General features: G+C 38.3%; 1 long non-coding RNA gene across 1 annotated transcript in view; it reads right to left on the bottom strand.

Annotated features, from left to right (window-relative positions):
• Positions 1–2,319: 2,319 nt before the first annotated feature.
• Positions 2,320–16,308, bottom strand: part of LOC148190379 (uncharacterized) — a 156,721-nt gene continuing 142,732 nt past the window's right edge. Inside the window, exon 6 of the long non-coding RNA XR_015777430.1 lies at positions 2,320–3,242. This is a non-coding gene — a long non-coding RNA (uncharacterized LOC148190379). The remainder of the gene's footprint in view (positions 3,243–16,308) is intronic.

Genomic DNA, 16,308 nt, shown 5'->3' with positions numbered 1-16,308 from the left:
TGTATAATGCTGAATAAAAGTTTAATTTGCACAATGAGATGCCTTGGTTCTATAAGCACAGGTGGAGCCCTTTCAGTGTATTTGTCTTCCTTCTTCTGTGCAGATCTGTGGCATTGTGTATGTTAGGAAAGAAGACAAAAGCAATTCGTACAGCCCGTAACAATCAAACCTACCAGCAAACAAAGCAAAGACATTTCATCAGATACACTCATTATTTTTATTGCTAATGTGAGACACTTATAATAGCACATTCAAAACAAGTTTTTTTGTATTATTATTTTGATACTTCTACCAGCTGCGGGCTGTGCCGGAAAACTTAAATCTCAAGTGTTCTAATTATCTTTAATGATCAATAAACAAAATTAGAAATCATTTTAGTTTGGTTTTAGTCCAACATTTCACCACTAATACCTAGAGAAATAGGGCTTTATTTGAAAAGGAAAAGTGTTATGTCTGTCTGGCCAACACAGCAGTACAGTCACACATGTAATGTGACTCTCACACTTACACTTCTACATTTACCAGATATTTTATTAGGAAGACAGGATACTGACAATAGCAAAAAAAAAAAATAATAATAATAATCATCCCTCAAGCGTATCCAATAGTAAAGCATTCTGTCAGATCACCCAGGTTGGATTATCTACGGCTCCAGTTCTGTTTGTCATGGACTTCAATAACCAGGGAACATTTCAAGAGAGTGTGTAACATGTCAGTCATCTTCATAATGTCCCTCTTGTTCACCATCACCAATTACAGCAATGATTGTTAAATGAGATATGTAAAGAGTGCAGAGGGTAACATGGAAAAAACATTCCTCCTCATGAACATTCAGTTAATTAAGTAAGCAATGTGTTTCAACAAAAATACTTGCAACATCACTGCTATTTATATTACTAACAAACTGATATTTCCAATTGAGAATCAACATCTCTTACAGAAGTCGAATGCTTTTCGACAAAATGAGTCCAGTAAATAAAATATCAAAAAGGTGTCTAAATCACACAACCAACTAATGCAAAAGGTTTAAGACAAGAGGTTTAAGACAGGAGTATTACAAAGAAAAAACAAACAAACTTTAATGCAAAGATATAATAAAAAAAAAGACATGAACTGTCTTTCAGAATCCAATGACAACTGAGAAAATGGTGTTGTCCTCTAAATCTACCTCAGATGCAGGAGGCCAGAATTATCAAGGGCAAAGTCGGTAATCTTGTTGCATGCTGATTGGTTTGGATGCATTTGAATGACAGCGCTCACCTCATCAGGTAGAAGTTCATGTTTGTGTGCACTCCACTCGAGTCTGACTTGCATTTTAAAGGATGCTCGATGCTTACATTAGCATCCCCCGTGGAGCCCCGGCAGAGGCATCCTGGACATTTGCATGCAGCCCTTACACTTGCTTCCCCATGCTCAAACTGACTGACAAATATAAACAGGAAGTTATTTTCCATTGGCACGACACTGTATGCAGATTTACTTCAAATCTCTTCAGTGACTCTATCTTTAGGTAGCCCACGGCAATCAGAGCCATTAGCTGGAGCAGTTTAATAAACTACTCTGTGTCCTGCGTTGAAGTAAACATTTCACACAGTGTACTTCCACTGGTGTAAATGCTTTATAGAGCAACATCACTGTCACAAACTCATTTATGAATGCTGTTTAAGTGCCCGACTGTTAAGACATGAAATCTGTCCACCGGAAACTCTCCCGGCTGGTGCTCCAGTATCAGGGGCTGAGTGAAAAGACCACACAGAGGAGGGGAGGGCTTCAGCACTTCACCTGAACACGCATTTCTCCGCAGCTATGAGCTGGATTTTGTACAAAAATGTCAAACGTGATGAACCATAAAGTCTCGGCCTTTTCTGAAAATGTCTGAAATGAACCTGGTCTCACTCCCAACTTGTCGCTTGATAAGTGGACCTTGGTGTCAGATACTGATGCAAGGAGGCAAACTTCAGCAGCAGTATGAGATGCATTTGCCACAGAATAAAGAGCAAGAAAGTCAACATAGAGCAAGTGGGGGTGACAGTGCATGGGTCAAACAAACTGCAGATTGATCAAAAGTCAGGCGAGTTATTCTAGCATTGCAATATGCTAGCATATGTAGCTACTATGCTAGTAATGTATGTCAGGTGACACTGCATTAAGTTTGTAACAAATGTACTTATTTTAAGCCAAATCATAATGTTTTTTTCTAAACCTCACCACATGCCTTGTTTCCCTAACCTAGGGAAGTAAACCCAAAAACGAAGTTTTTTTAACCTATGTTTTAAGTTTATTTTGAAAAAAGACTGCATGCATTCAAAAAGCAGGAACTCTACATTTCCTGTGAGAAAATCTTTTTTTTTTTCCCAAAAAGAAAAAAAGAGACACACTGCATGTAAAAAGCATTAACACGTATGACATGCTGTCCCCGAACTTCTAAAATTGATGAAGGCAAAGTGACAACACTGACTTCAAAAACGGTCCAGTCGTCAAATTCACATGGATAAGGTGAGCAAAAAAGTGTGCACTCAAACAGCAGTTCATGCTAAGTTGCTGTTTCATGAGTGGCAACATTCCTGTCTCATCCCAAGGTCATCTAATACTGATGCTTTGTCAAGCCCCTTGGCATCTCATAGTGACACTTAGAGCACCCTTGAGTGTATATACATGTGATACACAGCTGGAACGCATTGTAACTCCTGGTTAATGCTGTAAAATGGTTGCGGTTTGGTTTAGGCACAAAACTACTTGCCACATTTTTAAAAAAGAACATGTTCTGGCTAAAATAAGTAGCCAAACATACATCACATAACTTATGTCAGTGCACGACAACCATACATAAATGGCACAACACTGATTAAAACAACATTAACTTTTGGTCTTATGCAGTTCTTAGGTATGTAAAAGATGAAACATGTTGATACACAATTGACTTTTGGTTAACCATGGGAGATGGACTGTGGTCTCCTGGAGGGAAGTCTGTGTTTGTTTGAAGGATCCACCTCCCCTCCCTTTGCCCTGGGCAGACATTTTCACTCTTTGCGGTTGGTTTTATGGTTTAAGGTATGGGTTCACATTGGAGTTAGTTGAACGCCTGCATCTTATAAAGATGCCAAATGCAGCCTTTCACATCTTTGTAAGACACAGGCTGAGCTCATGCCAAAGGATGAGACAAAGCTTCAGTATTTGCAGCCTGTTTTCATTCCGAAGTCTTCAAATCCAGCTGCTTTGACAGTAATTCCGGTGTAAGATACCTAAAACAAGACAAGACGAAACGTGACGTGACGTGACAAGACAAGACAAGACAAGACAAGACAAGACACCGGGCAGTTACAGCCTGTAACGTGGCCAGACAGAACCTTTCCTGGTGTTATGATATGCTGGAGGTCAGCTGGACAACACCTGGCATAGCAGTATGATAAAAGGATGATTGGTGTCCATTGATAACATGGCTGGACAGAACCTGTCACAGCTGTATGATACGCCACTGGACAGAATCAGGATGAAACACTATCGGAAACGACGCAATATAAGGACCTGGAAGGTCCCTATAGGGCAGGTGTGAGGGGTGGTGGATGGGTCCAGCTAACACTGGTCTTTAATATGAGAGTCTGGTGTTCGCTGCCCTTTGAATTTAGAGCCAAATCATTTTGGGTTTTTTTTCTAAACCTAACCATGGGCCTTTGTAACCTAAAAAAAAAATCACATGCTTTTGTTGCCTAACCCTAACCATGTGCTTGCGTTGACATGTTGGCGTTGTATGCAGCATCCAACAGTACCAACAGCAGACGCAGGAAGATCCACTGTCCACTTACAAAACAGCCATATTTGATGGCTTAATGAGAACACGTTGGTGTTTGATGCCCTGAGAATGCAAATGGACTGGTGCTAATCATCTTCGTTTTTGGCATTAATTCCTCCAGTTGAGAGAACTTTGATCTTTTATCTCCACACCTTCTCCATTTGTCTTAATGAGTAGATGGATGTAATAGATGCTGTTTGTTGTAAATGTCTGTGATTTATTTAGCAGTTGAATGTTTATGTTAAAGTAAGGTTATTCTGCATGACTGTTTCATTCTTAACAGCTTCTCGTAAATCGGCTAATTAGTATCTAGTACACAGCATGGCAGCTTGCATGTGTTTTGGTTTGATGGTCACTGCGTTGTAATTGTTGTAGCCTTTAACTGTTAATGTATATCGTGATTTGTAGAAAATCATCAGTGCTCATGCAATTTCTTTAGATGTAATCATGCACAGATAATAGAGCAGTGTATTACTGATATAATCATGTTGCATTACATATTGTATCTTGCTGTTGCTAAGGACTGCAATAGGCTAATTGATAACTGTGTTTAGCCAAGGTTAATGTAGCTTTATGCCCAGGAGACAATGGGCCAGACTGGGTACTGGGTAATGACAAATAGGCCTAATTGTAAAGGGGTTGAAATTGCACTGTTACAGACCACACAGGTTGCACTTTTTCTTTTTCTATTGCTAATGAAGTAAACTAAAATGCCATCCTGTTGAACATGTAACATTATTAAAGGCCTCTAGTTCTTAAAGGTTCAGTATGTAACTTTTATGTTATGCTGAAACTGCCACTATCCTAACAGCAATACACAAGACTGATAATCTGTGAAAAACATCATGCTGTTCTTTCTTCTCCTAGTGCTCCTACTGGCATTGCAATAATCTACCACGGTGAATGAAAACAACCAATCAGAGCCAGGAGAAATATGGTCTCACTCAGTCAAGCTCAATATCTTCAGCACGGCTTAAGGAGGTGCTTTCCAAACATAATAGCTGAGAAACAACCAGCAATAAAAAAATGCCCTCCCTCTTTTGCACAGACAAGACACAGAAGAAGACTGCTTTACCAGGTCTTCATCTGTCTACTTGTCTTTGGATGTGGATGTTGTTTGGCTTGGTGGAGTATTGCAAATGCCATAAGCTCCAATTGGAAGCCAGTGGTTTGATCCCTGGTTCCTCCAGTCAACATGTCAAAGTATCTTGGGCAATATACTGAACCCCAAGTTGTTCCTGCTGGTGCGCCACTGGAGTGTGAGTGTGCATGAAAGGTTGCTGAGTAGCAGGTGGAAACTTGTACAGTAGCCTTAGACACCAGTGTGTCAATGTGAAAATGTGGAATGTAGTTTAAAAGTGCTTTGAGTGGCTAAACCTTTAACAGAATCTCAATTAGAGCAAATGTTTTTTTTCCCATATTATTAAACAACAATGTTCATGCTGCATATATTTAATACTTTCTTAAACATATGAATATTATGTGTGCAAACAACATTAAACATATTGTATAACTCTAATTCCCAAGTTCTCAAAAACCTCCTTGTTGTCAGTGATTTTAGTGTCAGCCACCAATGCAGAAAAGCTACCTTTTGCATTGGTATGCTATACCATCAGGCAGCAACAGTTTATAACGTGGGGACGGGACCTTTTGCTGTGGTACGATACACTGGCAAGAGGGTCATTTTATACCGTGGCTGGATGGAACCTTTTGCAGTAGTATGATATGCCACCAGACAGCATGAGTTAGACACGTTGTCAGTAACTAGAGGGTTGGTGGGAGGGGTGGTGTATGGTTCCAACAAATGCCGGACTTTCACCCGAGAGACCTCTGTTTGCTACCTGTTTAAATGTTTATCTAAACCATTATGTTTTTTTCTTAAGCAATGTAATGATTTGAAAAAGACTGTAGACAATTCCTTTAAGAGGGGTAATCTACACTCTGTCCTGGAGTGTCAACAACAGACAAAGGAGAATACTAAGCATCCATAGATGTGAGTGGTACTGACTACGCACCTATATATGATATTTTCATCGGAAATTATGTAGGACCTTATGCTATTATGCTCTTCTGTGTTGTATGTTCCTCACATATCAACTCTACTACTTAATCCTATATTTTCGATGGTGACAGAACCAAACAAACAGAATGTTATACTTTCTGTCTGAATGTGTAAATACCACAAAGTGCATGATGTTAGCAATAAAGTTCACTGACGATAAATCCACCTCAACAGCATTTTCACTAATGTCCTATGTTGATTACACTAAATGACTGGCAAGTATGGTAGCACATCACCTTGTCAGATTTTACAATACGTAAAAGGAAAACTAATTAATTATGTATGCACTCATGTACATCACCAGTGGTTCAAAAAGTACAAGTAAACATAATGCACCAAAGGAGGACAGAAGTTTTTTTTGTTATTCCATGAAATCCTTGAAAATGAAATTATAATGAGACTAGACATGAAATTAATGTTTTACAAAATTGAAATATTTTTATGGAAGCTGCAATCCAGGTGTTACAATTTATCTGTAGAGCCTGGGGAAATGACCAAATGTGTATGTTTGACACTTTACCAAATACATGTTCATGTTTAACAAGTACAGCATGATGCACAGATTGTCTCGCAGGCCTGTGGGAGTTGGTTCGTCAGACACTAGGCTTCATTTCATGAATAAAAATAACATTTGTCAGTCACAGCTTTTTATCTTGTGACTTACAGAATGTGTATCATGTTAAGGTGTTTGCAAGACACGTAAGTTGTCAGTTGCACTTTCATACATGATCCTAGCAACTTATAGATTGCAGCAGAAAGGCAGTAAAGTGACACCCTGATCCTGACATCTTTACCATACCTTACATATCACAAAAATAATTGCCACTTATCACATCACAAATACCCGCTGTATGATGCATCATTTTGTCTGTATATTTAAAAGTTGTAGCAATTCATACAGAAAGTTCATTTAGTTTTCCTCCTCTGTAAGCTTACCATAATAAAAGTACATTTACCCTTTGAAACCTTGATCATCATCACTTTTATTGTAAATAATAATAATATATATAATAATATAATTTAAAAAATAATTTAATTTTGATCATCATTTTCCTTGTTTTTTGTTGTTTTTTTACAATACTATTTTTTTTAAAATCTATTTTTAGCTTATTTCCTGGTTATTTTTTTCGTATTTATAATTTGCCCAGGTTTCAAAGGGTTAATAGATATCATTATGAGGTTATTTTTGTTGAGGGATACTTCAATTCAGGCAAAATAACCAAAACTAATGTCCAATGTGATGTTATTATTTTAAATGACTACATTTCTGGTCTTTCTCTCAATTCAAAACACTGCAGGGTTTCATTTTAGAGCCATGTAAAGTATGAAGAAAGTAATATCAAAACAACAGTGGGAGGAAATAGCAATTTGTAAAATCCAAACAAATATACAATGATTTAAAATAGAAAATGTAAAACTAATGAAATAGGTGATCTTTTGTCTGGTTAATGATGCTGTGTTTTGTGTTTTGCGTGTGTGTGTGTGTGTGTGTGTGTGTGTGTGTGTGCGTGTGTGTGTTGCACTGAGTCTATCTAAATTGTGCTTGACTGAATATGCTTAATTTTATAAATGGTAGCTATTGATCTAATTAGAAAATTACTCAAAAAGTGCATGAAAATAAAGTGACAAATTAATAACATAAATGTGATCCACGCTTATTATTAAGGGACAACACTTTCTACACTAAGTAGTTGCTCCTCTGCAGTCATTTTATAGGTTCTCAAAGCTTTTGCAGAATGCTGGAATTGGTTTTACTTTCCAAGAAGTTCAATGTATTTGTGAACTTGTTTGCAGGGCTTTTGGAGAGAGGCAGTATTGTTAATTGGAAAATGGGTTGAGGTGGAAGATACTATAAAAAGCAGCAGCACCAAGGTCTGTGGAGGTATTAAAGCTTAACACTGGCATAATTTTACTTTTGGCTCATCGCCACAGTCGGCTCACAGCAGCTGAGAAGCACTGGTAACTTCTACATACACACCTACACTGAGCACCTCCTGTATGTGTCTGTGTGACACATTTTGTTTGAGAGACACAATCCATGACGGCAAAGAAGAGGCAAATTGTTGCCTTTATTGTGTGACATTGACACTTTATATAGATATGATCGGCAACAGCTCATCTGTAGGTTCTGATGGCTCAAAACAACTGTAATATGCAGAGACAAGTGAAATGGAAGTCAGAGCATTTTAGCTTCTGTACTGTGACATCTTTCCCAGTGAAAGGAATATTTCACCAATTTACAGTTACAATCCTTTGCATTTGATTGTACCACTAAAAAGAGGCCAGGTTTAGAGTTTAGCAGAGCTGAAGCAGACGGCTGGCTTGGAGCCTGCCAGTGGCTCCGCACAGCCCCCCCCTCATTGATTGATAAGGAGTAAGTATGAGGGAGAGATGAATGAATAAATTTAAGTCGCCATTTTTCGTTCTAAATTGTTGCACATTTTGAAAAAATAAATCTGACCTCACGTTGTGTCGATTAAGTTTGCACACTGGCTGTGAATATTTTGTCCATCATTTAATTTTTGCCAAATTGAGTACGATGCCAATTGCAAGACATGGGGAGAGAGAGGCAAAATCCATGAAGTGGCAACCTCCAGTGGAGAGAAGCAAGGGAGCGAATGTGTCTTTTGATTTTGTCTCGTATTGCAAATTTTTTGGCGTACAAAATGCATCAGACTCAGTGTGCAAGTTATCTGTACTGTACTGAAATTAAAAAAACTCTATGAAAATAAGGACTTTGTGCGCAACAAATTAGACCTCAGCCACATAGTTTTTTAAATGAAAACGAATGGTTTGATTTTTAAAAAGCCAGCATGCAAGAACAGTAAGGCCCCAATGGTGTCACGCCGGCAGTGCAGTATCCGTCAGGCAGAGAGAGAGGAAGCCTGTATGCTCCATGTAACATTAGTTGCTGGTAGTCCACTATAAAATGTTGTGTTCATAATCTAAAGCAGTTACAGATACCACTTTCCTTAAAGTGAATAGAGTCAAACTGATGGCCCATGACCCATAACATTTTGGAGAAACAAAAACACACTGATGTATTTCGTTTTACAGGTAGAAAACATGATTAGATTTTGCTATACAAATACAAAGAAATACATTTTTTGATTTTTTTTTTTTAATGCATACATTGTTAAAAAGGTGCATTAAATCTTCGGCAATGTGATCTAAAAGAGTGATAACGGCATTTTTTATTTCATCTCAACTCCAAACAAATGTTATCTTGAAACTCTGCCTACCATTTCCTCCACATTAAAACAAGAGACGCAGAGTTGAATAAATAAGATAGATAGGGAGAGAGAGAGGGAGAGACATGCACTCATGTTGGGTTGAATATGACTATCTAACATAATTGATGTACCTGTTTATGTGTAACTGGTATGAGCTAAAAGAACGTATTCAGACATCGTTAGCAGGCCCTCCGCTGCCTCTGCTGAGCTTGTGCATGACTTGAATCACAACATTGTACAAGGTGCCTTTATTAAACAGCTTGTTAGTCAGTCAAAACAATTAAGTCTGTGCATTACAGAAGTGGTATCCTGGCAACTAGGTATGGCGATGCAGAAATAGAAGGAGACAGGGAGAGGGAGACCTGTACACACTGCCATAAATGATTTGTTAAATTTGACTTCATGATCTGATCATGATCATGATCTTCTTATTTGTCTTGTATCAATGCTGTCTGCAATGAGGTGAGGACGTAGTGGAAGTTTGAGACGGAGACTGGTGGTTTGTCTGGGTTGAAAGCAGAGCCACGACTGTGAGTCCAGCCCACAGGCTCTTGATAGAGCCAAGCAGCGCTAAAGGGACTTGCTACAGAAGATAATTTTGACAGTGGCTGGAGGGCTTTTCACTGCTGTTATTTAGTATTCCCACCACATACACACAAACGTGTATGTGCAGTCCTTACTTCTTTCAATTTCTCTTTTTTACTTGTACACACACACGCGCGCACACACACACACTCACACATGCCCACAAATACTCATAAACACACTGACACACCACCTATCATCTCTCTGTGCTTTCCACGGGAAGAGATTGGTCTCTTTCAGATGTGGAGTGCGCCCCCGACAATGAAGTGCAATTAGGCTGCACAATTTACAATACCATTTTCATTTCACTGTGCAGCTAAAGGTTAAGCAACACACGTGCTCGCAGATTACAATGAAACATAGACATAGACACATACACAAACACTCATAAATATCTATTCACTTTTTTTTTTGATAAATTTGGTAAAAACAAGAAATGCTACATCAAGTTCAAGACACATGGGATTGTGGGCAACTATAAAAATTAGGGCTAGTTGAAATGGCTTAAAAATAATATTGCAATATTTTAAGACTATATCACGATGATATAGTGATATGCATCTCAATATTTAAAAATCTTGTCAAAACAATTGTAAATTACTAAAACATAAAATCATTACATTAATTAATCACAAGTAAGTTCAAGAAAGTAGCTACTGTCAATAATGTTAAGTACAATTATTCTAAAGTTAAATAAAGTCCTGCTTTAATAAAGTTAAATTAACTACTGTATCATGTAATCAAAAAATACTGTTTAAAGTCAAATAATGTATTTTTATGATAGGTTTATGTTTACGTTTAAAAATGCCAGAATTAGCCAGAAGGCTATTTTTCATCCGTAATACCTTGGCCAAGGTGTTACACAAAGCTTCCAAAAATCAACAAAGCAAAAGAAGAAAGAAAAAAGGGCATGACATTTAAAAGACTTTTTTAATGATAGAGGAAATAAAGCACGAATATAATTAAGTCGATTCAAGTAATGTTATGAATAGGTTAAATTAGGTTAGAGGTTAATTGGGTTAAGAGAGGTTAGTTAAATTAAGTATTTTTATAATAATGGTAAATAAGGTACTCTTATAATAATGTTAAATAATGTTTTGTTCTAAACTGATAAATCAAAGTCAAACCACTGGTGCTTTTATTTTGAAGCCCCTGGTTTGTCTCAGGCTCATGCCTCTGTTGTGGACTTGAACTGTTACCGTGGTGTCTTCAAACATGGGGATATATTGAGCAGGAAATATACTAACAGCTCTTAAGTTAATAAATTAGCAGTATTTGCAAGTTGCACTAGTGCTCCATGGAATAAAAAACAAAAAACATGGCTTGTCTGCTCACACTATCATTTAACTAATTTAAACTGAGAGTGTGGCACCATTAAATGTGATGATTTATTCACTGTAAGCTTTAAACAAACTTACAGCTCTCCAGTTCATATACAATAGCTGTGTTTGCAAGTCACAGTGGCGCTCCATGGTCGCAAAATGTAACTTAATAGTGGCAGTCTGGAGCCCTACAGATAAAAAACACACGCTTTGCCTGCTCAAACACTACTGCTCAGGAGAAAGTGGTCTGAATGGACAGAGGAGTGTGTGTGACTTATCATGATTGTGAGTCTCTCTTTCTGTGTGTGTGTGTGTGTGTGTGTGTGTGTGTGTGTGTGTGTGTGTGTGTGTGTGTGTGTGTGTGTGTGTGTGAGAAGGAGAGAGCCACAGCAGAGAGTGAAGGACACATGAAAATTTACACTCGATGTTCACAATATAGTCTTTTTATAAATCCCAGCTGGAACAAGCCGGGATACATCAAGTATATTTTATATATCGCCCACCACTCAGTCATTTTCTGTAACCGCTTGTCCTTGTAAGGGTCGCTTATACCAATATTTTGACTCTTTGCTGTTGGCCTACACAATAAGAGTTTTAAAAATCTTGTGTTTTCATGAATGTGTCCCTTAACATACATACTCCTTAAGGCCAAAGAACATCATGATATATAAATGGTGTGCTCATGCAATGGAAGAAGAAATGCATGCAAACAACATTATTTGGCCATTATTTAGCTTATTCTTGTGTTCTGACCTTTACCAAGGGGTTAAAATAGATTAAATTTATATTAGGAGGTTAATGGACAATGTCTTTATTGCTAAACTAAATGAAAACACATTAAAAACGACACTCACAGACGTAATGGTGCACAAACACTCAACATGTGCAAACACACACACACATAGACTTGCACACACGTGCCACTCTTAGATACACATCATTAGCCACAGCAAAGTGGCAGTTTAGGATGACTTGTCACTCACTTTACTGCCTCCATCTTGCCACACTCAAGGCTGCCAGGCCAGTAACGACAGGAGCAGCGGCACCCGGCTCACAATGCTAAAAGCTAAGCAGAACATAAGGTGACATTGACACAGTCATTGCACCAGCTCTGCTTCTGCCCATGACGTCAGCGTCCTTCGACAGAGAGCACACAGGATGTGGGCTAGTCGAATCATGTGATCGGCCATCCCTATCTCTATTTGTCAGAGTTTTCAGCTGTGGCGCGCCTACCTGTGTACTAAGAAGAGATGTTGATGCATGAGAGCTGCGTACGTCCAGAGAGAGAATGAGAGACAGAAGGAGTGATATGAGATAGAGAGAGAGAGAGAGAGAGAGAGAGAGAGAGAGAGAGAGAGAGAGAGAGAGAGGGGGGGAGGAAGAGCTGTTGTCTTGTTGCAGCACTCGGAGCAGACTACCGAGGCTTTATTCCATCAGTCATGAAGCATCCATAAAGCATTCAGAGATAAGGTTAAACAGCATTTAAAGCACATGGTTATAAATGGCTGACCATGACCTTAAAGTCTCAAGGGAAGGGAGCGAAAAAAACAAGAAAGAGGGAAGCGAGGAGAAAGGAATGAGAAGTAGAGAGCTGGAGTAATGAATATAAAAAGATAAAAAGGACAAGAAAAGGACGGAAATGAGTGAATGCAAAAGTGTGATATAAAAGGATGTTGGAGACATACCGTCCAGAGTGAAGCGCAGTGATAAAGAGAGGGTGTCAAATCGATGATACGGAATATGAAGAGGTTAATAGAGAGCATGAGCAAGAATAGGAAAAGCAAAGGTAAATGAAAAGACAACTGTATTTCTTCTACAGGATTATTTTATGTTACAAGAATGCGATCCTGCGACCTTTCATCACTGAATAAATCAAAACAAATATCGTATGAATGTTTTGCTTGCTCCAAGAAACTTTGATCTGCAAGAACCTCCTTTGCTTTTTCTTGCCTCTGTTAAGCGAAAGTGATTATTTTTAATGTATGCATACGGCAAAATTGTACCCATTTTCTGCTGTGTTAACATTCCTTTAAAACCCCCATTATTATTCATTTTAAACAGCTCAATTGCCCAGCATACCCAGCTCTACATTTTTACCTGTTTCTGTTGTCATGGAGTCAAAAACAATGTCATTTCTAATTGAGTTGCAAAGCTGTTTTCACGAGCGGTTACAATCGAGGGGCTAAGGCTGAGCTGCTACCATGCTTGTCAATAAAACCCTATTAAAATGAACACATCATAATTACTGCCTCTATTATCCTTCAAGATCTAGGACAGAGGCGCTCACTTGTAATTGGCTGACTAACTACCCCATATGTGCACGGCCAATAGAAATAATTGTCCTTGTGTGTAGCGGTGACATGTTATATCAGAGTTTGTGACTAAAACAATCAATTTCAAGGTGCTCCCAACCGGCGTCGTCCTATTTGCAATTATTGGTGGAGTACACATAAAGGCGCAAACATTATTAACAAACTGCTGCACGGTATATACAACACAGCTACGTTTATAGATTTACTCCAGCTAAGACAGGTTTAACAATTAGAATAAATTCAGCTTCCCAGGATTCTTGCCTACCCTTTAATTGTGGCAAAGGAAAAGAGTCCCACCTGTTGTTTGCTGTGCGTGTACGACGGTTTAGCTTTACACCAAAAGCTTAACCATCAGTAAACATTGACAGTTGTTTGTGCTGTTCAAAACATATTATGCACAATATCTATAAAACTGAATCCTTGAAGAGACACGCATTTGATAAACAAGCAAAAGTGGACCCTCGCAGATATGGCGTTCCCTGCAATCTTGCCACATCTATAAGCTGCTTGAGCAGATTTGATTTATTCAACATCTTAACTTTGGTTGTGGCTTAGTTGCACCACTCCTGTTGCCACACACACACACACACACACACACACACACACACACACACACACACACACACAGAGACACACAAAGAGAAGAGATTAAGAGACTAATGCTTTTAGAACAAAGTGGAGCTGCCGGTCTGTTGTGAGCTTTGACACTCTGCTGTTTTAAATCTGCAGAAATGAAGAGCTTACAGAGGTAAGTTAGTAGTAATGCTCTCATCTCTTAAAGGAATTAACAGTCCTCATGATGAAGGGGAAAAATGAATCTTTGATTAATAGTTTGGATAGCGCCATGCACAGATAACATCTCTCTAATCTCCTCTGATGTGCGACTCCCCCCTGTGTTTTTTTTCTTGTATGTGTACAGAATTGCATGAAAAGACAAGATGGATTGTCCGATCTTTGAAGATAGATTGTTTTGGAAGCCAGCTGTGAAACTGGGATGATGTCCTGCATAAGTTGCACGCTCAGATCAGACCTCGTCCCTTGCCAAAAAGATGCGATCCAATCCCTGTTGTTCCCTCACTTCCAAAAAGATTAGATTAGGGTTTCTTGATATTGAGTGCTCTTTCCTCTATGCTTTTAAACAAAATCTTACTTTAAAGTTTTATCTTCAGGCACTGACCTTTTAACCAAAAAATTTTTTCTGGTTACATTGCTGTTATGCATTATCCTTTGCACTGACCTAGCCTTGTACCTCCAGAGTGTTTTCAGACCAGCAATGTGAAGTAAATGTGAAAGCTTAATATATTCTTTATGCAAGCTTTGGATAATCTTTTGATACAATCAAATCAAAAGGAAGCAGAAATTTCAGAAAACATAATTTAGTTTCCAAGCAGGCTTTTGAACACACACCAGTATTTGTAAGGAGTTCTTATAGTGCTGAGGAATTACTATAATTATGTCACACTGGTGCCAGCCAAAGAAGGCTCCAGTTGTCTGCTTTGAACTTTAATTTCGTCCCATTACATTGCTCTACTTTCCTGAATATGGAACAGAAGGGACTAAAAGTGTTTTTCTCTCTTCTTGCTGCTACTTTGATTATTGATTAGGCTTAGCTTGATTAAGCAGACTGAAGGGTGGCCAAACTGGTGTAAACAGAATGACCTCTGAATCAATGGCCGCACTCATCAGTGACTTAAAGGTGCAGATTTAAGAATATAACGGCATCTAGTGGTGAGGATTGCAAATTGCAACCTACTCCCGTGTGTAAAGGTTAAGCAACACACGTGCTCGCAGATTACAATAAAACATAGACATAGACACATACACAAACACTCATAAATAACTATTCACTTTTTTTGATAATTTGGTAAAAACAAGAAATGCTTGCAAATTAGGGCGCAGTATTCTTTATTCAGGATGTTTTTACAGTGAGCTGACTTGTACCCAGAGGTCTCTTCCTCTCCAGAACCAACCAAGTGATTTTAAACTGGTAAAAACACTGATTAAAGCAGTTACAAACCACTTTACAAATCAGTGTTTCTCCGATGCTGCGTCAGACACTGATGCACCAAGGTTAGCTGCAGTTTGCAACGCGAGCGAGAAAGTGTATAGGGAGAGTGGAAGGGTTGGTGAATGGGTTCAAACACACTCAGGACTTTCACCTGGGAGTCTGATGTTTGTTTCTCATGTGAAACCAGAAGTCGAAAGAGTTAATTCAATAACAAGTGGTGTATGTTAGGGATGCATCATAGTATCGAGACATCAGTAGTTTCGGCCCATATTGGTTTTAAAATGAACTATCCAAATCGGCTAACATGCATTTTCTTATTTTGCACAGTGAATGAATATTACATACATTGAAAAGCATTGTATTTTATGAGTACCTCTGCTGGTTTGCTATCATGATAAGAGTATGCATGATATAATGTTGATTCCATTAAAGAAGAGACTTGATGTTCATTAAAACTAGGTGGGGAAAAAAAGCGGATTTATCAATACCGGTATCAGTTATCAGCCAAATGAGCTCTTACATATCAACATATCAGATATCAGCATTGTATTGCTACAACAACAGCAACCGTACTTATTTTAAGCCAACCCATGATGTCTTTGTTTTGTTTTGTTTTTTTTTCAAAACCTAACGCAACAGACTTCAGTTGCCTAAACTTAAGGAAACAAAGCTAAAAATGAAGTTTTATGTATTTTGTAAGTTTATTTTTAAAAAGTTTGCATGCATGCATTTTCTGGAAAACAGAGGTGCATTTTGAAAAGAAACAATTCATTTATCAAGCGGAAATGGACATATCATCGCTGAATGTCTAAAACTATTATCTACTATGGTGGATGACGTAAAAATGTACAAACACACAAATATGAATGGCCCTACCTAGAGCCAGTGTTTGGTTTGTCCATTCTGGGCTACTGTAGAGGCATGGAGTTTCAACATGGCGGACTTGGTGGATATGGACCCACTTACTACGTAGATATAAGGAGCTCATTCTAAGGT

This window comes from Plectropomus leopardus, chromosome 1, assembly GCF_026936395.1.
Source record: "Plectropomus leopardus strain MGB_pleo_1.0 chromosome 1, ASM2693639v1, whole genome shotgun sequence".
Taxonomy (NCBI): Eukaryota; Metazoa; Chordata; class Actinopteri; order Perciformes; family Serranidae; genus Plectropomus; species Plectropomus leopardus.
This window is presented reverse-complemented; position numbering and strand designations above follow the sequence as displayed.